At 40.3% G+C, this 27,486-nt stretch overlaps 1 pseudogene; it reads left to right on the forward strand.

Annotated features, from left to right (window-relative positions):
* Nucleotides 1-373: 373 nt before the first annotated feature.
* LOC132321192 (ATPase family AAA domain-containing protein 2-like) lies at nucleotides 374-27,127 on the forward strand (annotated as a pseudogene).
* Nucleotides 27,128-27,486: the final 359 nt, after the last annotated feature.

Here is a 27,486-nt window from a genome sequence, read left to right on the forward strand (position 1 = left end):
AAAGGTGGGTTTTTTTTCATGAAACACTAAGTTTATCTGAAAGGTTTTGCCGCAATAATTTTTTCAAAGGCTATTAAGCTCAAGTTGTCCATAAGAAAAGTGTGGCGGAGAGGAGCTTTAGCTTTGAAAGCTGGTTGGTTGGGTTTTTTTTCTGAGGGCTACTTCTTGGTGCCGAAGTGGTTCAAGGCTTACCTGCCATGAGTTGCACCACTATCAAGTCATAAGACTTACAGAATAAACTTGCCTAAAGGAGGGAGAATTCCCTTCTTAGCTCAACATACATGGTTCAGATTAATATGTTCTTATTTCCTTCTTCCCCTAGGAATTTTTCTCTGGCAAAATTGAATGCTTCAGTGGACACTGTTTGAAATCAATGAGAAAAAACATGCCGCCCTGTTCAGACTCTAGCTTTGACAAAAGCAAGGAAATATTAAGTGAAAATGTCAATCGAAGACGCTTTACGAGGTATTGTATTTCTAGATGTCCAATCTCTGTTCAATTCATAGAATTAAAAGGAAAAGTGAAAGCATGCACAATGAGTCACATCATGATAAATCTACAGCTAAAAATCTGCGGGGGAGTATGATTATGTTAATGTCAGTGTCAGTGTCTTAGAACCAGAATCACTCTTCTTAGTAAAAGTCTTCTGCTTGTATAAAAAACGTGCATCTTTTCCCAACTCCTTTGAGATCTCTCCTCCGCTTTGGTTACTGAGATGTTATTTGCACTATTGAGACTTCAAGATTAGCCGGTTAGGAAAGTTGCGTCCTTACCGAACTGTCTGCATATGGTACGCAGCAGACTTGGGATCTGAATCCTCAGTGTGGTCCACAGGCTTTTCTTTGCATGATGTGGAGCACTGGATTACAAACTTGGTCAGGTTCCCTAGTCTTGATGGGGAACAGTACAATACAAGACTTCTATACAATATTCTAATACAATCATTCTTTTCTTCTTTCTCTCCTCTGTTCTCTTTCTTAATGTAGGCAGTTGGCAAAGCCAAAGTCAGACCAAAAAAAAGGAAGAATATAAAGAAGGTAAGTAGTGGTAACTCCCTAGGATTCCTTTTTACTCTGGTTTCTGAGAAGGATTGCGTTTGGTCACACCATCTATTTAACTTGGCCACAAAAACTGCTGAACGCATCAACCCAAAGCAGCTGAAGTTGTGAAAATAGATAGTGAAAAGATAGTGAATTTCCTATGAGTTTTACGAAAAGAGGTAGGTGAGAATAGGAGGATATGCTATTAATTCCTGTCAGGCTTGGGGAGAACACAGCGTGAATTCCAGCCTGCTCTTAGGCACTAGTGCCTGAGAATCTGTTCCTTAGCTCAGGTTTCTTTGTGACACGGATTTTCTGGAGTCTGCAGGACACAAATTAATTGAAAATCGTTCTTGCAAATAGGAGGTAATATTTGAGTTAAAAAGTAATTCAGTCATGAGGCGCACAAACCCGCTGATGTGGGGAAGGTGTCACTGAAGTTCAGTGATTCACCTTGGAACTGAATCACTGTGCTGAGTACACAAGCAGGCTTGGTGCTGTGAGGCTGCTTGCTGGCAGCTGGGAAAATGCGTTATTTCCAGGCAGCGTCCTGCCAGCCATGGATGGGCTGAACGCAGGAAGGGGCCTGAAATGCGCTTTGTGTGTAGTAATTCAAGTTCTAATTGTGCACTACTTCCTCACTGACCTCTCTTAACTGTTTTAATGATAGTGCAAGTAACAGACCCGTGGCAAAGGATGCTGTGTGGTAAATACTGGGCAGATAGTTTTTAAAGCAGGCAAGCCTTTGAGTTCTTTGCTATTTGGGAGTTTATCTTGAGACGTTTCTTATCTTCTAGAGCTTTTGTGTCAGGATGCAGAAAATGAGTGATGCATGCTTAAACAATGGACTAAAACCACGCATCTTAAGAAGAGACTTCCCACATAAATAATTTTTTAAAAAAACTATTCGATACAATTTGACATGGATGGAGTAAAAACACCTTAGAGAGAGGTATTTGTTGTTTTCACTTTTCCAGAAAGAAGTAACTGGAATGAACTTGCTTCCTGCATGGAACAAAAGTTGCGTGTTTGTTTTCATCAGATTGGCTTCCCAGTCTATTAAAAAATTGCTATACAAGTCATGCTTTTAGGTAGGTAAACATAATTAATTTAAGTTGAATGCTGTGGTGATGACAATAACTTCCAATTCAGTATTTAAAGAAAAAATCAAGCCACTGCAGATTTTTTTACATTTTACTAGAGCAACGGTGAAATAAAGGGACTAACGTATTTTCTGTCTCAAAATATTTTATACATTAATGCATTGTAGTCACCAGAACACTGAAGACCAGAGCTGATGCAAAAGCTGCACAACAAGTCCATGAAGAAAACGGGGATTTGGAGGTCCGCTGAAGCTGCAGACGTCAACAAAGTCGTTACACCATTACAAATCAATCTGTTTTGTTCGACAAACTTATAACAAAGTAAGTGGGTTTTTTTCATGATCTTACAAAGCTACTAAAATGAGCCTTACTAGCAAGCCTTTCTGCTATGGCATCATATTGGCTAGGGACTTTCTCCTTCTTTTGACAACAGAAAAAGGTATTGTTATTCCTGGCAGCAAGAGCTAAATGTATTCAGTGCTCAGGCTGAGACTTCCCTACGTGCCCTTACGTATACGGTACATCCGTGTGACAACTGCTGGGCTGCAGGTGCCTTCCATAGTAGAGTTCCACCAGGGTGGTGCAGCTTGGAACTTCTGGGTTGTTACTGGCAACCTCCGCTAACATTCCGTGGTCGTTGATCAGGTAGGGTCTCCTCCTCTTCCTCTGCCTGCACTGGTATGTCCTGTAATTATTGTTAATACATTGATTTGTGTAAGGTGTGGGCCTTTGTACTTGGCAGCAAAACTGTTTAACCTGTTTTTTGGAAATAGGTGCTTGTGGCTGCTTAAGACTTCCAGGTCTGAGAGCATGTGCGGGAGGATGTATTTGGAAGGTGTTTCATGTGTAAAGAATTTGGGCACAGCCAATGTTGAAATTTGCCACTGGTGTCTCTGTTTTGGGATTGCCAGTTGCAGAGAGGTCTTCATACGAGAGCATCTTTTATGTATGGGCTCGGTGGGTTTATGTGTTGTCTTGTGAACCAAGAAGATCACTTTACGTTGTGACTTTCAGTAGATTTAACTTGCCCTCTAAATGAATTTTCTTAGCATCAGAACTGCCTTCATTTTTAATTAACTTTTCTTCCATGCTTATGAATGTTCTTATAATGCTTGGTTGAGTTAAGATACTGAGGAAAGTTGGATAAAGCCAAAGTGAAGTAGTCCCAGTGTTTCTGCCTGTCTGTCCATGGCTTAATTCTCTTTGTGAAGCCCAAATGGACATTGTTTTCGGAAAGGTTTGCCAAGTGTAACAGCAGTGGGATGTTTTTTCCAGCATGTCTAGTCATGGAAAACCAGCACAAAACTTAGATTACAGTTAAGAGAAGAACAAGCAGCCTGTTGTCTGAGGAAGGCTGTGAGCTGAAAATTACTTAATGCTATCATGCAGAACAACTTAAGTGCTATTAAAAACTGCCATAATTTCTTTCTGTTGTCTTACTATGATCTTTAGAATTCTTATTTTTCTCTTGCTTAAATGGATTTTTTTTACTGTGCTCACCGAGAGGGAAAACAAACCTGAAAACAGTGTATTTTTGCAAATCTCAAACACTTGTTCTTAAATCTATAAAAACCTTGAACATTTGATCTAATTTTTAAGTAGTGTTTAAAAACTTGTCTGTCAATGATTCTTGCTTTATGAATACTGTATTAAAATATCATATTGATTATGTGTACTGTTTTAAATGGGTGTTTTTGTTCTTGCCTGTCTTTGCTCTTACATGTTAACTTTTTATCTTAGTACTGCAGAAGCAGTCTTGCAAAAAATGGATGACATGGAGAAAATGCGTAGGCGGCGAATGATGGAAGACCTTGGGGTGTTCCACGATGCAGAAGAAGTAGATACTAATTTATTTTACTATTTTTGTATAAGTAGTGTATTTCACGTAGGGGAATTACGTAGTTGTAATTTTAATTGAGCTGAAATAAGTTCTTCCAAAGAATAGCGTAGTCTAAAATAACATTTGTTTTTGCTCTCTAATTATAATTTAACATCTTACTGGTATGATCATGCTACAGATACGCTCTAAGGGTGAAGAAAATACCTTCTTCAGAAGACATGAAAGAGCAGTGATATGCTGAAATACATGTCTTATACTATGCTTTCTGAATTGCCGTATGATTTTTGAATGGACACTGTTTACAAACAGCTGTTTCAGGGCTTGGGTTTTCACTTCAGATCTTACTGAAAGCTGAATTCATTGATGCCTGCTTTATCTATGTGTGTTCTTGTGCCAGCCTTGCCTGTGAGCTTAAATAGTCCTCTGTCCTTAGAGGAACTTACGTTAAAATTATATACAGCAATCATATTTCCTCTGTCTTAGTTTTGCTCTATTAAATTAAGTTCTTCTCCTGTCTTGTTGAATGACAAGCACTTCATTTTTTAAACATCTTCATAGCCGGCTTTCAGAGGTTTTTTTGTTTAGATCTGAAATCCTTTTTTTTAATGAAACCGGAATTGTCCATAGTACTTTGTATATCATCTCTCAAATGCCCGCACAAATTTTATGTTGTTTGCTAGGGATTGCTTTTTCCTGGGCTCTGCCACACTCTTGGATTATTAACCTGTAATTAACTGATACCCTCAGTTTTGTATCTGGATCAGTATTTAACTATCACATGTACTAAACCCTATTTTAGAGCAGAAATTCTTGTTACTAATTCTGGATGCCAGAATGATGTTCCAGTTCTCTCTTCCCATACCTTAATTTAATCTTTTCTGTCTCTGGAGTGCCTTGATAATATTACTCTGTAGGCAGGCAATATGCCTATGTCGGGTTTTCTGCATATTTGTCACTGATCTTTCTCGTTTCTTTTAATTAGGAAAACCTCGATATGTACTCCCAAGGAGAGAAAGAAATCCAAAGAGCTGCTGAAGAAATAGCTGATAATCAAGGTGGCACTGTAGATTAGTTCTGTTTTAAATTTTCTTTACTACGCTGTAGCCAAAAGCCTTGTCTTAAACAACTGAGATGAGCTGAACTACTCGGTATTTTTCATCTATTAAAAAATCTATATTGCTGTTGACACTACAAGTCACGGACTTCAGGGCAGTACTGCAGAGAGCTCAGAACAGATATTCAGAGAAAAAAACAGGTGGGAATACAAGAAATGGACGTTATTACTCAGAATGAGAAAGAGTGATCATGCAACAGCAGCAGCAGGACAGTTTTCACGGTTTTGAGCAGTACGGCAAGAGTTTTCAGGAAGTAAGGGACGCTGCCCGGTGTGTATGGAAAGCTCCTCCAGAGGATGAAGATCAGCAGGGGAGAAGACAGTGTTGTTCATTTTTGTGTTCAGCAGGTAGTCAGTGAAAGCTGCTGTCTGGTCCTGTAATTAGGAGCTGTCATCCCGGTACTCAGCGGGAAATAACACGAGGAATCAGGTTAAATGGTAAAAGGCCATATTAACTTTATGTTTGAAGTGAGGGGGAAAAACTTTAAGGTTTTAAGGAGAATGACAGTTGTGATTAAGGCAGTCAGTCCAACGATCCTTGTAGGAGCTTTCTGGATGGAACAGAATGGGTCGAGACTGTACTCAAGGACAGAAAAGGATGTGGCGGTAGTTGAGCCGATGGGTGTTAGGTTTTGCGGTAGACCTCCTCTGCACACCCACAAAGGAGCTCAGAGAGACAGTGGCAGGAGGGGGAGCCCAAATAATACCCCGCCGGGCTACTCCCAGGGCCATCAGCCCATCAAAGTCCTATCTGCACAAGCCCAGAGGAGCACAGGGGTGCACGACGGCAGGCAGGGACCCAAACCAAGGACTCCAGTCAAGGAGGAAGAGCCACCTTGTCTGGGCCCCTCCCAGGGCTGTCTCAGCGGAGCCATCCGCCCCATCCGCCCCAGCGTCCAGGGGTGAAACCCATCTGGATGAGTCATCGGGGGCAGCTCTCCAGATCACCTTTCCGACTAAGGGGTTACTGCCTAGGGGTGGGACATACTGTGGGATGCAGGGGAAAAGCAGTTCACCCAGGACTTATGGGATCTTTAGGGCAGGAACCAAAGGCGGGACAAGGGTGGGGTTTAGGTGATTCTGGGAGGAACAAGAGTGGGCAAGTAGAGGGGCAAGGGTATAAAAAGGGCCAGTCACGTGTAAATAGTTGGCTGGTCAGTACGCTTGTCTGACTGTGCCCTGCGCCTGATCACCTGTCTGACCATCAGACCATCAGAGCTTGAATAAGAGATGATTTATGCAATACGCAGTGAGGGCAGTATCTTGGACATGTTACACAGCCTGTGTAAGACTTGACCACTGGCAATGGAGACCTACAAAAAGGTTCAAGCTAGATGTCCAGGTGTTAATGAGCACTGGGGTGATCTTGTTCAGAGAACAGTCCGTGGCCTGTTCATGATTGAACCCGTGGCTCCCAGGTGTGCACCTTGGTGATCAGACCTCCTCTATATGGCTTGGTTCAAGTGTGTGGATGTAGGGGTGCTGGGCAGGAGAGACTTGTAGAAAGTAATTACAAATCGTATGTTGAATGAGAAAGAAAGAGTATGGGGCAATTCATTTGTGATCAAAGTGAAAACTCTGGAATTTCAAATTAGGAAAAAACTAAAATATACTTCTATAATTAAAATCATGCCAGGAAGGAGTGGGGAAAGGAAAGCGTGTCAGTGGTGGTGTAAAGAAGATGAGTGGAGCAAGGGGAAGGACTAGAGGAGCAGAAAAGCAGAGAAATTCATGCCTTTGTGACAGGAGCGTTGGAGTACCAAGGACTTGGGATGGTAGTGGTGCCAAAATAATTTTTCAGTTTTCCATGTGCTGTCTATATATCTTGTGTAATTTATCTTGCATTCAGAAAGCAGTGAGACCTTTTGGGGGGAAGAAAAAAATGGGTAGTGCTTTCCAAGGAATAAAATTTTACTTAATTTTAGTGAGCAGGTAGGTGAACAGAGCATGTACATTCCTCACCTGGTGTCCAGCTATTAATGTGAGAGGGTATTATTAAGAACCTGCTAGACAATTATACGCTGTCTTTTGCATTCATATTGTCTTTCATGAAGAAACTTCAAGTTACTTTACAGAAGCTAGTGGCATAAACTGTATGCATTTGACATTGTTTTCTGACTGGGGAGGTTCACACCTGTGGCTTGCCCATTATTGCTCATGTGGCTGAGCTAGGGTTTGGGAGCTAGATTACCATGCTTAGTCTTAGCACTGTAGAGTATTAAAAACATTTCTGTGAAACACTTTCTCAAAATAACAAGGAATTACTTTCTGAAATAGTGGTTTTCACAGGAGCTGCATCTTAGCTAAGCAAGATGACAGTATTGTTGTTACTAAGACTGATGAGACGTCACCCAGCAGTTTCAGTGAGGACAGAACAATATCTATATGTATGTTCCTCTGTGTATTGTAATTTCTGGAATGTGTCTTGCATAAATTGGTCTTAAGGTTTTGCAGGTTTTCAGATCTATTGTGTCATTAACATGAAGGTAATAGTAAAACCTATAGGCATCTGTGCAGTGCATTTTGAATTTAGTATCATTTACAACAGTACTTAAACAGTTTAACGTTATGTCGATTTACAGTAGTTTCATCAGAAGAAAGCGAAGACACTCGAAAGCGTTATGACTTTCGACAGAGGAAAACTGTTGAGCGCTATCAAGCTCCACTGGAAAGTAGGTTATATGCACAGTTTCTCTTAAGAGCTAATTTCTTGCATATAAGCGAGCTACTCTTTTAATGAAAATGTATACACACACTCAACTCCTATTTAAATTTATTACCTTCATTCTGCAGTTAGATTTTATTAAATGTATGTATCCTGTGCACATTGTATTTCTTTGCCATTTGGCATGCTTCCTGTTGTTTTTCAGTAAAAAATGACCTATGTATCCTTGAGAGAATGGTAATTAAACAGAATTGATAACCTTACTCTTGTGGTTTTCAGTTCTCCTTAAAAAGTAGGTGCGTGTTTTTTCACTTCTACTGTGCGCTGATTTAAAAAAAATAAATACACACACCCCGCCCCCAATCACTTGAAACTTCCCCTGAAATGAGAGATCAGTGAAACACATCACATTTTCTGCCTCTTTCACTATCCTGCTTTCTCTTAAACTTGTTTGTAACATTATTCTAAATTCTTTGCTTTCAACAGAACCAAGGCAACGTAAGAACTATCTTTCGGGCCGGTCTTCACCTGTCAGACAGAGATACTCATTTAGAAGTGCTCAGTCACAAGGCTCTTGCTGCAAAAGAACTAACAGGTTGGTGTATGGTTAGTGATAGTTCTTATTTATCAAGAATGCTGTCAGGCCCCTTACTGAATAATGCTTTCAAGGGGCAAGGGTTTTGAATTGGTGGTAGTTACAGATTAGTAGTATGATTATTGCTGTGGTAGTCTGAGGGTATAAAGAAAACAAATCTTGGGGGGGAGACTATACGTTTTATTAGCCATTAGATTTTTTTTTTAAATGCAGTATTTGTGGTCACTGATGAGGTGATTATGGAGGTCATGGCTGAGATTGTATAACTGAAATTCTTTTGTTCTGGAATTGAAGCCAGAATCTCACTCTGAAAATTTTAGACTCTTCAGTCTTGAAGGAGACCAATTATTTTCTTAAAACTGAAGATAATTTAGTTAGAGGGAGAGCCTGTATGGAAGTTCTAGTGGAATTTTTTTTAATCACTCAAATACTGATTCTGGTTTCTCTTTGCAATCAGTTAATGTTTCTGTATGAAACTATCATTAAACAAGAAAAATACTAAATGAAATTATAGATGATAAATGGCAAGAGTAATGACAAAGGGGGTTTGGGTCCTGTAAGCAGCTGAAGCATGGAGAACGCTGTCTCTTGCTAGATATGAGAACTTTGTTTAGCATCCCTGAAAGCAGACAGTTATGGAAGGAAGGGTTTCTGAAGCCAGATTTTTAAATCAGTTAAAAAGGTTTATGTTTCACGGAGTGGGTACATAATGCTAAGTGAAACTCTATTTGTGTGTGAGAGAGAGAGATTGGACAAAATGCGTCATTTGTTCATGAAATTTATTTGCAAATTAGTTAAACATTTTCCCTTCCTAAAAAAAATTGAATTTTGCTGTCATAAGGAAAATCATGTAGTGTACTTTGAAATCAGATTCATAAGGAGTACACTGATCTGGAAACTTAATAGATCTCAAAGTAAATTCTGAGATACAATTCATTTAAATTTTGATATCACTTAGTCTGTACTTCAATTCTTTTCGCTTGTTTGTTTAAATGTTTGCAGACGGAGACACACAGTCCACAACAGGGATTCCACATCCTCTTCCTCATCTGATGACGAAGAGCATTTGGAGAGGCGTAGGAAGCGCAGCTGTAACAGAGATTCAAAAAGGTTAATGAAATTGGAGCGTAGGGGAGGGAGAAATCTACTTGGGAGGAGTTTGCACCTGTCTAACCGTGAACTGTTATCCTCTTCATCTTGTATAGTTTCTAAATTGTGGCAATATTTAATCGTATCTCTTGGTACTGACGACTGTAACTGGACTCTCTAAAATTGGATTTTTAGAATTGATTTTTAATAAGCAATTTGATTTCTAGGTGGGAATGGGGGGAGGAACACTTTTATGTAATTTTTAAATGTAAAACTACTGCTCCTGTGCTTTACAGTAGTTCATTCCGAAAGAAAACCATCGTAACAGAAAATGTTATAAATAGAGGAAATGACGGTGCTCTTATTACTTAACAATTGGTCTAGAAAAACTATTTTGATAACAATCTAAGAAACAGGTTTTCAGCCCAGTGTCTTTCAGACATGTGTGTCTTCTGACACACGCATCCCAAAGTCCTTGGGAAGGACCAGCAGTGGTGGGCAGCCTTTATAATGTTAATCCGCACTGAAATAAGTATCCCCTTGGGCTGTAACTTTTTGAATGTAGAAGCAAAAAATCTTTGAAAGATGTCACTGTGTTTTGGGGGGTTCTTTCATCACACAAATCGAGGTCAGTTCACGGTCTCCACATAGGGAATAACTTGTTCGAAGCTTGCATTCATGTATGTGCTGTGTTGACTGGTGTGGCTATTCGTAACTGCTAAGAGTTGTTAAAGTAAACCCAGTTTAATGCCTCCAGTGACCTTTTTCCTTTATTTACTCACAGACATTAAATATAAAACAATTTGAACACGTATTTAACTATTTAGGAAGTTTAAGCTCATTTGTAAGGTTTTCTGCATTCACTTGCCATTGTTATAAAAGCAAAAACCTTCTAGCTGCATCGTAAGTTAGAAAGCGCTTTTCTCTTTCTTCTTAATTCAAAACAGGTGTCTTCCACTAAACTTTCGGAAAGATGATTTGAAGGGAATTCACAAGGATCGAATGAAAATTGGAGCAAGTCTGGCTGACGTTGATCCAATGCAAACAGATTGTTCAGTAAGTATTTTTAGTTCATTGTGTCAGTGAGATGTTTCCAGTGCTTATGAAAGCTTTCAATAATGTGCTGTCTACAGCTACCTTGGTTTACAGTTTTCTCTCAAGCAGTTTGAAAATTGCCCAGAGCATTTCCTTTGTGCTGACATACAATTTCTGATGGAACCTTATCAAGGTTGCAGCTTTCTTTAACATATGAAATGTGTTCTTTTGAATTTATCTTTAGGTACGGTTTGATGGTGTGGGTGGTCTTTCTGACCACATTTCAGCTTTAAAAGAGATGGTCGTTTTTCCTTTGCTTTACACAGAAGTCTTTGAGAGATTCAAAATTCAACCTCCAAGGTAACAGACATTGTTTCATAGAATCATAGAATGGTTTGGGTTGGAAGGGACCTTAAAGATCATCCAGTTCCAACCCTCTTCCATGGGCAGGGACACCTTCCACTAGAGCAGGTTGCTCAAAGCCCCATACAACCCGGCCTTGAACACTTCCAGGGTTGGGGCGTCCACAGCTTCTCTGGGCAACCTGTTCCAGTGCCTCACCGCCCACATGGTGAAGAATTTCTTCCTTATAGCTGATCTGAATCCACCCTCTTTCAGTTTTAAAGCCATTACCCCTTGTCCTGTCACTACATGCCCTTGCAAAAAGTCCCTCTCCAGCTTTCCTGTAGGCCCCTTTCGGGTACTGGAAGGCTGCTCTAAGGTCTCCCCGGAGCCTTCACTTCTCCAGGCTGAACAATGCCAACTCTCTCAGCCTGTCTTCATAGGAGAGGTGCTCCAGCCCTCTGATCATCTTTGTGGCCCTCCTCTGGACTTGCGCCAACAGGTCCCTGTCCTTACGTGGGGGGCCCCAGAGCTGAACGCAGTACTCCAGGTGGGGTCTCATGAGAGTGAAGTAGAGGGGAAGAATCACCTCCCTCAACCTGCTGGTCACCCATTTTCATGAGAATATTCAACTGAGGTATCAATATGTTTCCATGCTTCAAAATTTTCAGGAGTGTTGATGGGGTTTTTTAGCAGTAGTAAAAAGTAATTTCTTAAAAATGGATAGAATCCAGAATATATGTAGGTTCAAAGATGTACTGTGTGGGGAGAATATACTTTGAAAGTGTCTTGCCTTTAAAAGGCAGGGTTGGAGTGTTTTTGTTTTGAGTTCTACGTACAAGTCAACTTCATTAGTTTATAAGCAGGAAGAAGGAATTACCTACTGGTAGTCAACAGTAATTTGTTTCTTGGATGTCCAGTTGTCTCTCCCACCAACTCTCTTTTTTTTCAAGTGCTCAAGTATCAATTTTACAATTGATAGGACTTGCAACTAGAACCTTGCAGCGTTTGTTGTACTTAGTTATGAAATGAAATTATTAGAGATTTAATTGTTAGCTTTACATATTCTTGGTCAGCAAAACTCAATCATGGTATATTGAAATACGACTTTTAATCCTTTGCTTTCAGTAACTTTAAAAGTATTACAAAGAACGACAACAAAATCTGTGTTTTGCTTCTTTATTCATTTAAATTCTTTTTGAAACAGCAGTGTATTGGCTTTTCTAGCTGATGGCTATATTTATCTGATGGCTATATTTATCTGATGGCTATATTTATATATCCCAGCTTTAGACTTCCTCCTCGTTTATCATCAGCAATGGGAGACCAAGTCCACTAACTTAAAGCTTTTTACGGGAGAATTAAATGCTTTACTATCAAATCTTGCCTTTTGTGAAAACAAGAATGAATGTGCCATGTATCATTGAAGAATGAACTGGTGATTCATAAGTTAGCCCAGTCTTAGATTCTGTGCTGAAGTTTGTTCTTGTTTGGCTCCACTGTGCTGTAACCACCCCTGTTAGTTTGTCAGCAGTTTTGGAAGTGTTGTTCTGGGACACTACGATCATTTCTCAAGGTTCTGTACATCTGCATGATCCTCTTTATTCATGTTGTTTACTGCCTTGTTGAGTTGTGTAGGAACACAAAACTTCCATCTGGTTTGACTTTTCTCACGCTTCAGCTGTTACCGCTCTCTTACACGTGAAGTGTAAGCTAGAGAGAAGAGTTGTGTGTTGTAGGGATGAGGGTTGTAATAGGTACTTTGCCATGATGTTTTTTTCTTATGTGAATCTTTGGTATTTTTAATTGCAGAGGCTGTCTCCTCTATGGCCCTCCAGGGACTGGGAAGACACTGGTTGCTCGTGCACTTGCTAATGAATGTAGCCAAGGTGACAGGAGAATAGCCTTTTTTATGAGAAAAGGTGCCGACTGCCTGAGTAAATGGGCAGGGGAATCTGAACGACAGCTTCGTTTATTGTTTGATCAGGTAAGGTGGAAACGTGCCACGTGTTCTGTCCGAGTTGTAACTGTAGTTTTCTGTGGTCAATATTTTTAAGAACTCACTCTTTTTTGGGTTTTGTCAGTTCCTTCCACTGAAACGGGATTGTCAGTGTTTCTTTTTTCAGTGGGTTTTTTAGGGGCTTGAAATCTTGAGGTGTATTGGGAAAGATTAATAAAGCAAATGAGAGAACCTCACAAAGTAACACACACCCCCTCAAAAAAACATCAAACAGCCACAAAAAAGGTTTCAAGAGGCAAGAGACGGTGGCTTTAGATCAGAGGGAAACAGATGCAGGCTGCAAGCATGGTCATTTAAATTCATAACAGAAGCTTGCTTCCAGAACCTCTAATTGAATTAAGTCCTGGCTCTGTTCTCGGTGGTTGCCAAATAGCTGTAAAAACTACTGGTATGATTTGTTTCCTGTCACCCAGTCTCAGCGGGTTGACATAGCTGCTGTCTTCTGTTACTCGTGCCACTTACTCCGTTAGCTCCATTAGTAGAGATCCCTGATGCTAGTTGGAAAAATCTAGCTCCAGTGACTTTCCAACTATGACGTTTTTCTCTTTAAAATTGTGCTGGTTTACTTATGTCAGTATTCCTGTGTTTTCATTCTAGGCCTACCAGATGCGACCTTCAATTATTTTCTTTGATGAGATAGATGGTCTTGCTCCTGTGCGGTCCTGTGAACAAGACGAAATCCATAGGTAGTACATTTTTTGTACCTACATAGAAGCTGCTTGATCTTTGTGAAAAGAAGACCACAACCTATTTAACTTCATGTGACACATTCATTTGTCCTGAAAACTAGTAATTCAATGCTACTAAACTTCAGACGGTTTTTAAACAATAATTGAAAACAATTCACTAAGCTTGATAGCAGCACAAGACCTGTGTTACCTTGTCTGTTTCTTTATGTCTTAAAACGAGTCTTTCAGTAAGGAGCATCTCATCAATAAAAACTTGTCCTTTTTGAGTGGTCATTGGAGAAGGTCATGTAAAACGTAACAAAATTTACTAAACCAGTGAATGAAAATTATATTTTTCTGTTAGCTCTATTGTATCAACACTTCTGGCACTTATGGATGGGTTAGACAGCAGAGGAGAGATTGTGGTAATTGGAGCCACCAACAGGCTGGATTCTATAGATCCTGCTTTACGAAGACCCGGACGGTTTGATCGAGAGTTCCTCTTCAGCCTGCCAAATAAAGAGGTCAGAACTTAAACTCAACCCTAATGCTAATGTGGCAAAGTCCCTCTTTGTAACAAAATCACATAACAGTGCAGTATCACGGAGCAGTTAAAGTCGAAATCAGTGTTGTACAACTTGGACAAAAGAGGGATGTCTGGAGAGAGCTGCGTTGTGCTGTGGAGGGCAGATCTGGTACTGAATATATATGACTAAGATGATTTCAACAAGTAGGTAGTTCTAGAATTAATTTTGGTTTCACTGTGACCAGCCAAGAAAAGGGGATGCTGCTAGTCACTGAAATGTTTAAGTAAGGATCAATGTCTGAATTAGCTATAAATTACTGCTATCTCATCTAGAAAATGACAGAAATGGTGTGCACGCAAGAATTCCTTTTTGCTAACAACAACTTTTACCAAGGCTGGTGCTGGAGCAACTTAAGATTTTTCATTCCCAAAGTGGTTCATGTTTGCTTACTTATTTAATCCAATTAGGCACTTTCACCCTGAAGCACTCTTGCTCTCAGAAAAGATATTTTCAAGATTCACACACGAGACTGGACCCCTAAGCCACTGGACATGTTTCTTGAAGAGCTAGCTGAAAAATGTGTTGGTAAGTTTGAAAACAAAGTCAGTCACTGCACATGACTGAGTCCTAAGGAATCCGAGCTTGTACCAGGCAGCACCCGAGCTCTTGTGCCTTGCTGCAGCGTGAGGCAGCTGACACGCCTTGGGAGCAAACAAAGTTAGATGCTTCTTTTCTTGTCATTTTCTTCTTGTCTCTCAGAACATTAAATAGCTTTGGGGCATCTTCCTCAGGACTAAAGTTCTGATTAGGAGGCCGCTTCATAAGCGCAGGGTATCAAGCTGTGAGCCACATAACAAAACTTCTCTGCAGTTCGGTAACGCTTTGGATTATCTCTTAGCCTGTTAATTTTTAGCTGCATACAAAGTCTTTCAGTGTTGCACTTTGGAAACCTTGGCCTTGACTTCTGTGTTGCCTGAGACTGACATAACATTTGATTCTTGTTTTGTTTATTAGGATACTGTGGTGCTGATATTAAATGCTTATGTGCTGAAGCTGCCCTCTGTGCTCTGCGCCGCCGCTATCCTCAAATATACAAAAGCAGTGAGAAACTGCAGTTAGATATTGCTTCTATTAAAATAACAGCGAAGGATTTTGTCATGGCTATGCAGAAGACTGTTCCAGCTTCACGGAGGGCTGTGGCTTCACCTGGGCGAGCACTATCACCTATTTCAAAACCACTGCTTGAAAACACACTAGCAAGAATTTTACAAGCCTTGCAGAGAGTATTTCCCCACGCAGAGCTTGCTCTAAAGAAGGACCAACAGCAAGGTATAACAATAGTAGCCGCTTCTTTAAACTTCTGCCAAAGCAAAAACTTCTGATTTGTGCAATCAACATACAGAAACCTCTCAGCCATAATGACAGTAGGATTTTATAATATGCACATGCACGCCTTTATTTCAGGAATATCGTGCATAGTTTTTATTCTGGATTCTAAACTGAAGTGCTGGATGGGAGCTGTGAATGACTCGCAATACATAGGAGAGAACTATGCATTCTCTCCTAGAGCACCCTGTTTCTCACAGTAGCTAATATCGTGTTTATCATTCGTAGAGATGGATTTAAGGTTTAATGTGTGAGGCACCTCTTTCAAAATAAATGTTTAAATGGGGGGAGAGGGCATTTTTACATGAATGCTTCTAATTCCTGTGAAGAATGTCAGAACCACAATACAAGTATAAGTGGTTTAAGCTAAATATTGTTACAGCTACCGTGATTTTTAACCATAGTCTCTTAATTTGAATGTTTGTGGATCACACTGTACGCCTGCACATGAGATCAGAATGTTTCAGTAACGTATACTCTGGGGCTTGGCTTGCATAGCGTATGTGAGCTCACACTCCTGACTGCATCAACCCTGACCAAGTTGTCTGTCGGTTGGTGACAGCAAATAAATCGATAAACTCGCTGCACTCCTGATTAACGGAGATCCATGAATAGTTAGTTATTATCCTAATCCCTGGAAAATATCCTACCAGTATTACTCCCAGTAGAGCTGGTAGATTGTTTGCATTGGTGAAAGAGGCAGAAACCCACCAACAATATAAAAGCAGAGAGGCTAAGGGATTGGTAATTGCATCCCGTCTCCGTTGTCGGCCTTTCATGATCTCTTCCTTCGGGGATCTTTGAGGAGCCTTATTTAGAAGATGTGTTGGTCTGTATATTCTGACTCACTAGTCCTAGACAAAGGGAAGTCTGTGGCCACCACGTTCACTTAATTTCCCCACATCCAGTGGGGGAACCTGCTCCAGAAGGAAGTGGCCTTGTTGGGTTTTTCAGGTGTCTAGGAACTACAGAAGTTCCTAATCATCTTTATTCTAAGGAAGAAACCTCCTGTTGTTTTCACCAACAGAGAGAGAATACCTTATGCAAATCATGCGATGTAGGACAGCTTTGTAGAGACTTGTGCAATCTCCTTAGATCTGTGGTAGGATAAACTCTTCAGAAAATAACATTCTGCATGTGCCCTCAAATGAAGAAATACAATATAAGGGGTCTCCAGCACTGATTTAGAAGCTGTATTAATGTGAGAGCGAGATATGGACTATTCAGGAAAGTTAACAAACCTCTCTTGTCTTTCAGACAGTTTAAATCATATTTTAAGAAATTATGCGATTGACAGTGATGAGGAATCACCATCAATCTTTGAAGATAAGCCAACTCCTAAAATGCCTGGTAGACAAAAGGAAAAATTCCTCAATTTTAGCAGGTACATATTTGTCCCTTGATGTTTGCATTATTCAGATGGCCGTGTCTGTAAACAGTTTTGGTGTGAGGGGTGGTAGATGAAGAAGTAGAGAGGAGGGGTGTGGGGGGGTGATCAATATTTGCAAGAAGTAAGCGTGAAGATCCAGCTGGGTACTGAGGTTCTAATGGAGTACACTGCCATAACCCATCAAACTGAATGGCCCAGCCCTCTTTTCCTAAGTCAAAGTGGTCCACAGACTATTAGAATGTGTTGATTTAATCCATGGCATTCCTTGAAAGACTCAAGACCAAAGAAACGTGCTACCTGTCCTTTTAGCTAAAAAACCCCTACAGATTCGTGTAGACATCTTTTGCCCTTCTAATTTCCAAGATTGTTAAACCAGCAGCGAATTATGTAGCAGAAACAGAACTGAGAAATGGTTTGTTAAAACACTGTGAGAAAAACTTAAACAATGTCTGCATTTTGTACCTTTAACCGACTAAGTTTATGTTAACTTTTTAACATTTTAATGTGGAAGTCATATAAGCTGACAGTTGAAAAAACAGATTATTGTCGTCACTGGTGGGTCAGTTATTTTTCTCACTTTCTATTGCTGCGCTGTCCAGAAAATCTTCTGACCTGCTGAGCTTGGTTAGGTCTCTATACCTTTGTCTTCAGCCAGCAAAGGTACAATAGTATTGTGGTGGAAAAAAACGAATGCTCTTCACAAATGTGTTTCATGCTAGTAAAGCAGGATTACTAGGAAATTAATAGACAATTCAAAGATGAAACATTAGAATGACTGAATAAAATAAATATACATCTTAATACATATTGAGTGTACTGCTGTAATTTAACCAGTCCATTTGTGTACTTCTTCAGATACAGCTAATGTGTTTCAGTGCCCACGTTAATTTTTTTCTAGAAATGTTGTTCTACTCCTTCCTTCCCACTATGTCCAGTAACTATGGCCAAATTTCAGCTAAACTAGACAGATGTAGAGATCTCACAGCTACTTAAACTCAAGACCTACTGAAAATCAGTGTCTACGGGCAGTGAGGAGATCCAGATTGGCGTGTGCTGAGAGATAGAGTTGTTATTCTCCCCCATATTGGGTTACTGATGAGTTGTCACATGTGTATTTAGCTGGACAGTCCCCCTGTATGATTTAAGAGCTGTTACTTAACCCAGCCAAGGAACAGCAGACATGCTGGGGATTGGCAGGATTTCTTAAGGGAGGTATGGTACAAGTTTTTTAAAAAGAAAATGGGCTTTGACAGTGTTCCTGATCACAGACCAGCTTATTATTTGCTGGAACATGGAGAGTATTTACCGAAAGGGAAAAAAAAAAGAAAGGAAGGTGTATAGGAAAAAACCTTATCATCTGTGTGCCTATTCATCACCTCATTTTTAAACTTGTTTTCTTCTTCCTGTTCTAGAAATGCTTATTACCAGCCAACATCTTGCAGGCCACGATTCTTACTAGTTGGAGAGCCAGGATACGGGCAAGCTTCTCATTTGGCACCTGCAGTAATACATGCCCTGGAAAAGTTTCCAGTCTATACACTAGACCTATCTGTTTTGTTCGTTAGCATCACATCATCGGAAGAAACATGTGCACAGGTACCGTTTTTTCTCTTTAATCTCATAGGATTCATGAACTGTATATAAACTAGTAAAGTAAGCAAAATTCATTGTTAATGGAGGTGGCCTGGTTTGAATGTGCTGTTAGGTTTACTTCTGTCTGAAAAGCCACTTTTCTGCTAGATCAAATGATACCAAATGAGGATGTTACATGTGGCCGTATCTTTCATTCCAAAGGAATGGAAAGTGAGGATGTTGCTAGCAGCTTGGGAAGCTGGGAGGTGCTGCTAATAAACCCCTCTTTATAGCAAGAAGTCCTCCCCATCTCGGTGGGATCCAGAAAGTTGTTTTCATTGCTGCTTAAGAATCTGTGCTCCCAGTAGATGGCTCTGCAGCAGCCTGACTGCCTGTCATGCACTTTTTGTAACCTTCATTTTCATTATATTTGTAAGGCAATCAAGCTTTTGGGGAAAAGAAGTGTTTCTTTTCTTATATATACATATACAGCTTGTACTGCTGCAGTATATGCAGTAAAAGCGTTAAAATTCATGGAACGCTTATGTTTGTTTTTCTTATACTATAAATTAAATATAAGCAGATTTAGTGCTGTTTTCCTTTTTACTTTTAGGCAGGAAATCCCTTTCATTGTTTGACACCACTGTATTAAAATATTTTCACCTTTAGTAGCAGCATTTGAGAGCTCTACAAGTAAGGATGGACATGTTACATGACTGGATACTCATTTGTCACATAAGAGGAACAATTCCTTTTGTGTTATGTGATGGTTGCACCTGCGGTCATATAACTAGCATGTCTAGTCACTGCCCGGATATACCACGTGCACTTCCCATCTTGTGACAGGAACTCCCTGAATATTGATAATCTGAAAGGGTGCACGGAGAAATTTGTCATGTGAAAGGACTGTTGCCGCTTCCCTCATGTGGTAGATGCATGTCCTCTTCTGTGATCGAGGTACCATCTGTAGGCAATGGCTTGTGGTCTTCCAAAGCACGTAATCTGGTCTGATTGATAATGAGAGGCTGTGAGTGATTTAGCTATTCAGGCAGCTATTCAGACTGGTCACCTCTTATAAAATGTACGTGAAGTTATGAATTGTAACCAGGCTTCTTTCACAGTGTCAGCCCTCATCTTTTCACATAGGTCTTTGCTTGTTCAAACTGTGCTTCAGAGTGACTTGGATATGTGCGCACTCTGAATTGAAAATGGTGCAGTCAGAGTCGTGTAGTGATTTACCCAGGCTAATACATCTTGCTCAAGGGTTAGTCTTGTTTTTTCAGGCACACCACCACAGCAGCTGAGTTGTAAGGCTCTTTAGGCATTACCTTACACCTAAGTAGTTTTGAAATCAGGCAGAGATTCAGGTCAGTTTCTGTCTGTGTAGCAATGTCCATATTTGAGTAAAGTGAAAATTTTACCTTATTGTTAAGGAGTTGTTCTTTTGTTGGATTGTTTTGATGTTTTGGCTGCATGTGCTCCTATTTCATAAGACAGTTTGACTGACGCGTAGTTATTTATTAGCCTGTTCTACATGGTTTAGTTTTCTTATCCAAGCTTTCATTTTACCAGTTGATGCGAGAAGCACAAAGAACAGCACCAAGTATCATTTATATTCCACATATCCATTTGTGGTGGGAGGCTGCTGGAGCTACATTGAGAGCTACTTTTACAACACTACTGCAGAACATTCCAGCATTTGCTCCAGTTTTGCTGCTTGCAACATCTGATGTGTGTCATGCAGATCTCCCAGAAGAGGTACTTCTGTTGATACTTTTCTTACTTTTTTTAGTCAGTTTTTTGTTAATTTATAAATCCTTTAAACGTTGGAGTACTGTGCACTCTTAAGCAAATTCATACTGTTATTACTCAGGCACCCTAACCAGGTCTCTTAAAATTTGCTTAGACAAAACAATGCTTGAAAGCATTTGCCTAAAGTGTTTTCTGAGTAAAGAGCTTGACTTTGACCCAACTTTTTCCCCCTTCTCACACACTCATGCTCATTAGACAGACATAAACATTTACTTCAGACAATAATTCCAGTGACTTCAAGATTGTTAGGTATGTACTTAGGCAAGAATATACGGTGCTTGAAATGTACATGGGAAAAAGATACTTTTACTGAAAAGTGAAAGATAGTTTTACAGAGAAAGTACGATGGTCACACTCTTAATGATAGAATGTAATTTCAAATTTAAATTCTTTATTAAAAATTTCAATTTCTTTCTTCATATCGGTGAAAGCTTTACAAATCAGAAAGCTAAGTTCCAACTTCTGTTTAAGTAACTTGGAAATCTATTTTTAGTTGTATTTCTTAACAAAATTCAGTAAGAGTATGTGCTTAGCTTTCTAGGTATCTGAGAGTGTGCATTAAAGGAAGGTGTTCAAAATGTGAATATGCTGCTCTGATTATTTTGTCTCATTTACTGGGGGGGAGAGAGGGGGTTGCCTAGATGTGTTTATCATCAAATGCTTTGAAAGGGCTTAACTTTCTACAGAAATTCTTCTACGGTTAATAAATTCTTTCTAAAATAAGTATTGAAATTCCTTCCATACTTTCTGGTAGTAGAGATTGAAAAATGGAGTAAAACTTGGAAGTGTGCAGCTTTAGACACCTCATTTAAATTAATTTAAAAAAAACCCACAGCACCTTACCAAAAAAGCCCACACTTGTCTCCTGAATCCTGCCTGTTCCTTCTATAGCTGCCATAAAGATTCAAACTAAAGGACAGCAAGGCAGGTAAATACAAAATAAGCAGTCTAGGAGGTGCTGAATGTCAGCACTTTATCAGTGTATCATAGGGTCCCTTCATTGAGCTTTAACTCTAGAGGTGTTCCTTAGAGAAGATACTTTAATTTGCCATGCTAACCTATGAAAATCCAGCCTTTTAAGGCCAAGAAGATACCTTTTCACAGTTTGTCTTATCAAGGTGATTATTCAGTTTAATTTGGAAAGGCACTCATCTTTTTGGAACAGAACATGAATTTGTGTGACCTTACATCTGAAATATCTTTTCTCCTCGTGCTTTAGATAAAAGAATTGTTTATTAATGATGATGAAGTGTTCAAAATCCAGTTGCCTAATGAGGAAGAAAGAAGAACATTTTTTGAGGACTTAATTGTAAATCAAACTGCTAAACCTCCTGCATCAAAAACTAAGACAGGTGAGGATATTCTACATAGAAAACTTTGCTAACTGTAAGTTAACAGCTCTACAGCATTTGCTTTGGTGGTAATTTTCTATCAATAATTTTTCATAGGCTTGTATTTGAGTACCGTAAATTGACTAAAAGTTTCTGATTCTTTTAAGCTTGGCAGACATTGGAAGTACTGCCTGTAGCACCACCGCCTAAGCCTCCACAGCTGACAGAGGAAGAAATAAGACAGCTGGAGGAGCAGGAGGAGGATATATTGCGAGAACTTAGGATTTTCTTAAGGGATGTGACTCGTAGACTTGCCGGTGACAGACGTTTCAGAGCATTTACAAAGCCTGTCGACCCAGAGGAGGTAAATTAGTGTTGATCTGTAATACCATTTTATCTGCGTGTATTCATAATTTCTGCGTGTTTATATTTCTCAGAGTTTGTGTGCTCTTTATAGGAAGGTTTGTCTTTGTTTTTAGGACCGTACTATTCTGATTTTTCAAGAAGCAGAAAGTTTGCTTTTACTTTTGCTGACTCCTTGAGGCCCTCAAGTGTCTGTTATTTGAGTTTCACTGAAAGCCCCGGGTTCCTTCTGCAATGCCTTCAGAACTTTAGAGTATTTCAGTTGGAAGGGACCTATAACGATCATCTAGACCGACTGCCAGTTAGACCAACTGCCAGTTAGACCGACTGCCAACACAGTTCACTCATGAAAAGGCTTTGACATGTAGGCATGTTACAGCACTGAAAAGCAGAGAGATCTCTTTCTTTATAATTATAAACAGTATCTATAGGACTGTTTTAATAAAGCCTAAAGCTCTTTAATTGACTTTCAGTAGTTTCTGTGAGAACAGGAGTAAGAACAGCAGTTTTTAAAATAAATTCCAAGATTCTATTCTCTGTTTCGTCTGGGGCTCCTCCGTATAAGATCAACCATAAGGGCTGTGTGGTTTCTTCTTCCTCCCATACACTTCTGTCTTTTTTTTTTCTCATGTAATGTATTGAATAAGTCTAAGCCAGGGGCATATACTTGGAAGTCAGCTGTCGTTTTAATAGAGCTTTGCATTTCAGCAAAGTCCTGTTCCCCTAAACATCCACTGACTTGTCTTTCCCTTTACTTCTAGTTTCTGAGATGTAAATAACCTAAACCTAGATGTCCTCATCTCTACTAGTCATTAGGCTCCTTTTATGGTCTGAGTAAAGAAATTGGCACCTCTCGGTCCAGTTATCTCATGCAAAAGTAGATGCCTAGGACAGATACTTCAAAGGTGCATTCCTGCACCTTTTTCTTCCCGCCAACAACAAAGAGAATCTCGGGTGACTCTACTGAGAAAGCTTTCTTTGCTGTGATTTTCTGAAGTGAAGTGAAATGAATCCCACTCTGGGTGTCTGCTCCCTTCTCTGCCCCACACGTGCTTCTGACCTCCCTGCTTCTTGTTTTTCCCTCTTCTGGTCTGTCTCTTCAAAGCCAGTTGAAATAGCCCTTCTATTTTCAAGCAACTAACTGGTTAATTTCCATATCTTTGGATGTGTCATAAATATTTGGGGTTTTGAAGAAGTCCTTTATTTTACGTTATTAAAATAATTAATGTTGGTAGATACCATGTTAAATCTCTGAACACGCATATTTCATTTGTAGGTACCTGATTATGACGCAGTCATTAAACAGCCCATGGACCTTTCGGCAGTTCTCTCGAAGATTGACTTGCACCAGTACCTAACTGCAGGAGATTTTCTAAAAGACATCGATCTAATCTGCAGCAATGCTTTACAGTACAACCCAGATAAAGACCCTGGAGGTAAGAATGTGTTTTGATCCCTAATTTGGAAAAATTAAAAATGTATAAATTGATAAACGTCGTCTGTGGACAGTAGACTTGGGATTAGATCATTTTAAACATCCACAGAGAGCATTTCTTGCCAGGTTGTAAATGTTGTAGCATTAAACTACTTGGACAAGAAATTGTGATAGAAGTGTTGATCAGTAACTAGTGCTTTTGCTTTAATGATTAACTTTTATGTTGTTATGCTGAAAATATTCACTGAGATAACCCTTCAGAACCTATCTATGAAAAGCGCAAAATCTTTCGATAAGTAATCAAAATAAAGGATTTCATCGGCTGGTAGAAAAGACTCAGTTCTGACTGTAAAATTTCAGATCGTCTCATTAGGCACAGAGCTTGTGCTTTGAGAGATACTGCATATGCCATCGTGAGAGAGGAAATGGATGAAGATTTTGAACAATGCTGTGAAGAACTTCAAGAACCTCGCAAGAAAAGAGGTATGGTTTTTGAAGCTAATGATTTTAAGACTTGTCTCGGTATTTGTAACCAACAATGCAAGACACAATTCTTTGCTATCTGTTCTTTGTTGCAAGGTTGTAGCTCTTCGAAGTATGCTCCGCCTTACTACCGTGTAATGCCAAAGCAGAACTATGTTCCTGGCTGTGAGAAAACAGACCCAAAGTGTAACGAAAAGATGAAGATGCCAGCAGCGCCTGTAGATTCCAGTGCACCGTGCTCTGAAGGCAAGTTGCATTTTATTCAGACTTTCTTGGAGAAGGTGCTAAAGTCACTGATACCTTCTCTGGTTTTGTGACATAACAGGTTTCGGTGATGCCTGGTTCTTCATGCCAGAGGTGTTCAGTGTTTTTAATTTGCTTCAAAACGTGAGATAAATCCAGAGGTCATTCATTCGATATAGTTATGAAGTTCAAGTACAGTGGATGGTTTACACTGTAAGACACTGGACTTGATGACCCAACTGACATTTAACGGCTCCTAAATTGCTCTCTCTTGAAGTCAAAAATGTTGTACATGGCAGTTTCTGAATACTCAACTAGCTTTTAGTTATGAGAAACAGTATTTTTCCCTTCCCTGCCCTCAAATGCTAAAATCTATGCCACCTCTTAGTGTGATTTCCAACTGAAGGGGGAAAGGGCAGAAAAATAGGGGAGCAATAATAATAGATATGTAAAGGAAAGACAATTATTTCCCCACTTTTCCTGTGAAAAGGACATGAAAGAACAAAGGGACTTGGGTCTCTCGGCTAAAACGCATGACATGGTGTGAACTTTCCTGGTCTCCATAACAGGACTAGGAATTTTGCCATTGACTTCACCCATGCGCTTTGTGCAGTACTCCGTCGATACAAAGAACGGTGGGTTTTTCTGGAAGGCAAAAATGCTAAGTTTGTTTTAAACAAGGTTAACAGAAAGCGTGTGAGGTGTAAGTCTTCACAGGCAAATTTTTCTCCAGCAAATATTCCCTTAAAATTGTCTCTTTAACTCTGCCCAACATGTGTTTAGCTTCTGAAGTTTACAGCTTTATAACCGATTTGAAGAAGGGCTCGTCTCCAAATGCTTTTCTGTTCATCTATATTAGTTCACGTAGTAAGACAGTAAGCAACTTCACCTAATAACCTTGCTTTCTGGTAATACTTCCTATCTAAAGTAAGAATTTTCTGCTCATAAAATCTTGAAGCTGATGGTTTTGTGAGTGAAATTCTGTAGCTGGCTTTTTAAAATTTAATAGCAAATTGACCTCATTAACTTGCAACTCTTTCTCTAGACATATGTAGGGAGACAGACAATGTTATCTGAGCTCCTTTGATAATTTTCCTTGTAAGTCAAGTAAGATGAGTGTGCTGGTTTTGGCTGGGATGGGGTTAACTTTCTTCATAGCAGCTAGTATGGGGCTGTGTTTTGGATTGTATGGGGCTGTGTTTTGGATTTGGGCTGGAAACAATGTTGATAAAGCAGGGATGTTTTAGTTACTGCTGAGCAGGGCTCACACAGCACCAAGGCCTTTTCTGCTCCTCACCCCACCCCACCAGTGAGTGGGCTGGGGGTGCACGGGAAGTTGGGAGGGGACACAGCCGGGACAGCTGACCCCAACTGACCAAAGGGATATTCCATACCATATGACATCATGCTCAGTATATAAAGCCGGGGGAGGAAGAAGGAAGGTGGGGACATTCGGAGTAATGGCGTTTGTCTTCCCGAGCAACCGCTACGCGTGATAGAGCCCTGCTTCCCTGCAGATAGCTGAACACCTGCCTGCCGACGGGAAGTGGTGAATTAATTCCTTCTTTCGCTTGCTTCTCCGCGCAGTGTTCTTTTGCTCTACCTATTAAACTGTTTTTATCTCAGCCCACGAGTTTTCTCACTTTTACTCTTCTGGTTCTCTCCCCCACCGCACCTGGGGGGAGTGAGTGAGCGGCTGTGTGGTGCTTAGTTGCCAGCTGGGCTTAAACCACGACAATGAGGATGCTGGATTTTGAAGGAAGAACTGTTCTGGTAATGTTTTGGCTTACTTTTTCTGATATCTCTTTGTAGAGATGTCAAAAAGGAAACGCAGAAAGAACAAAGCGTCTTCAAGTATCGCAGCAAAGAGGAGGAAATTTTAGTTCAATAAAGAGAATAAAGTTCCAGAAAACCAAAATGAAGTAGAGAGTGCGGAAGAGTCTCCAGAAGAACATGTTTCTAACATGGATTGCACGGAAGTTGAGTCCACACAGGATTCTTCTATGGAAGAAAATGGAAGCGTACTTCAAGAACGACAGAAAAATGGGAATGAAAATAAATCTGGGTCAGAAAATGAAAGAGAGAGGGTTCTCCTTGTGGCTAAATCTGCTTCTGAAAAGAAGATTGTCATGCTTTCTGAACATTCAGACCTAAGAGGGGACAGTGAAATGCCAGATTGCCAAATAGCAGAAAGTTCTGAAGATGGAGATTCAAATGGTAAGTGAAAGGTCAAACAGGTCCTTTAGCTCCTTTTTCTTCCTGAGGAGGATTACACTATTTATTAGGTTTTAGCCTTCTTTAATTCCATTCTGCTGTTTCTGTTGCATCTCTCTAAAATCAGCACACAGTGTTTCTTGCATAATCGTGCTGCCCCTCTAGTTATAGTAGCCAAACTCATGTTTGTCTGCAGCTGCTGTTCTTTTGATTCTGAAGTTTGTTTTTCCAAATGGTACCTAATCGAAAAACAGTCATTGACTTTCTTTTATTGTATGAGTATTGTTCCACTAAGGAGCAGCGTAAGTTAAAAAGCTGTACTTCAAGCAATGTGGACCCAGAGTCACATGTGGAAAAGAAGACTTCTGTCCTAATGTTTGCAATGCAGGATGTGTTTCCTAACCTAAATTACTTTGGAGTTTTACCCTGCAGTGCTGTAATGGCAACGTGACTCTATTTTTTTTCCTGTTTTTACCCTGCCTTTTTCTCTAGTGCTTTTCTGTGTGCCTGAATTTCTAATTTTTATGGAGCACTGGCTTTTGCCAGAAAGAAAGTAAAAGTCAAGCATTTCTCAGTGAAAAAATGGTAATGGGTCTGCCTCTGTCATTGCAGAGAGAGACTGTATTCCAGGCACAGGACACTTCACTGATACTGTATTCCCGATAAACAGAAATCCTTGGCACCGCAGGCCGGTGGCCGCCGGCGTCTCCTCGTCCTTCGGCCAGGCGAGGTGCCGGCGTGCAGCGGTTGCGCAGGTTGGGAGTTCTCGGGTGGCAGGGACGCCCTCACAGCCCGCTCCTTCGCCGCCAAACTTCGTCTCCGTGCTAGACCGTCCCGCCACGCACCCAGATGGTTTTTAAAAGACAGCGTCGTCTCTAGCCCCGTGAAGGGTTTTTCTCCGACGCCAGCCCCGAGTTTCTCTCAGGCGCCCTGAGCTGTCGCTGAGGGAGGACATGGCCACAGGGTCCAGAGCCCCAAACCAGGGGCGAGTGAGCACAAAGTGACGGCTCTGAGGGAAAAACCCCACACCACACCACCCCCCCCCCTTTTTTTTTTGTTTAGTTACAGAACTTGGAGAACGGGGACCTTTTCCTTTAGTACATAACCTAGCTATTGAGGCAATATTTAGTTTTGACTCCCGCTGCCTACTTGTCAAAAACGTTGCGTTTCTACATACTATTTCTTTGATCGCTGCTTGCCGTTTTGGTTCAGACACTAG

This window comes from Gavia stellata, unplaced genomic scaffold (assembly GCF_030936135.1).
Source record: "Gavia stellata isolate bGavSte3 unplaced genomic scaffold, bGavSte3.hap2 HAP2_SCAFFOLD_113, whole genome shotgun sequence".
NCBI lineage: Eukaryota > Metazoa > Chordata > Aves > Gaviiformes > Gaviidae > Gavia > Gavia stellata.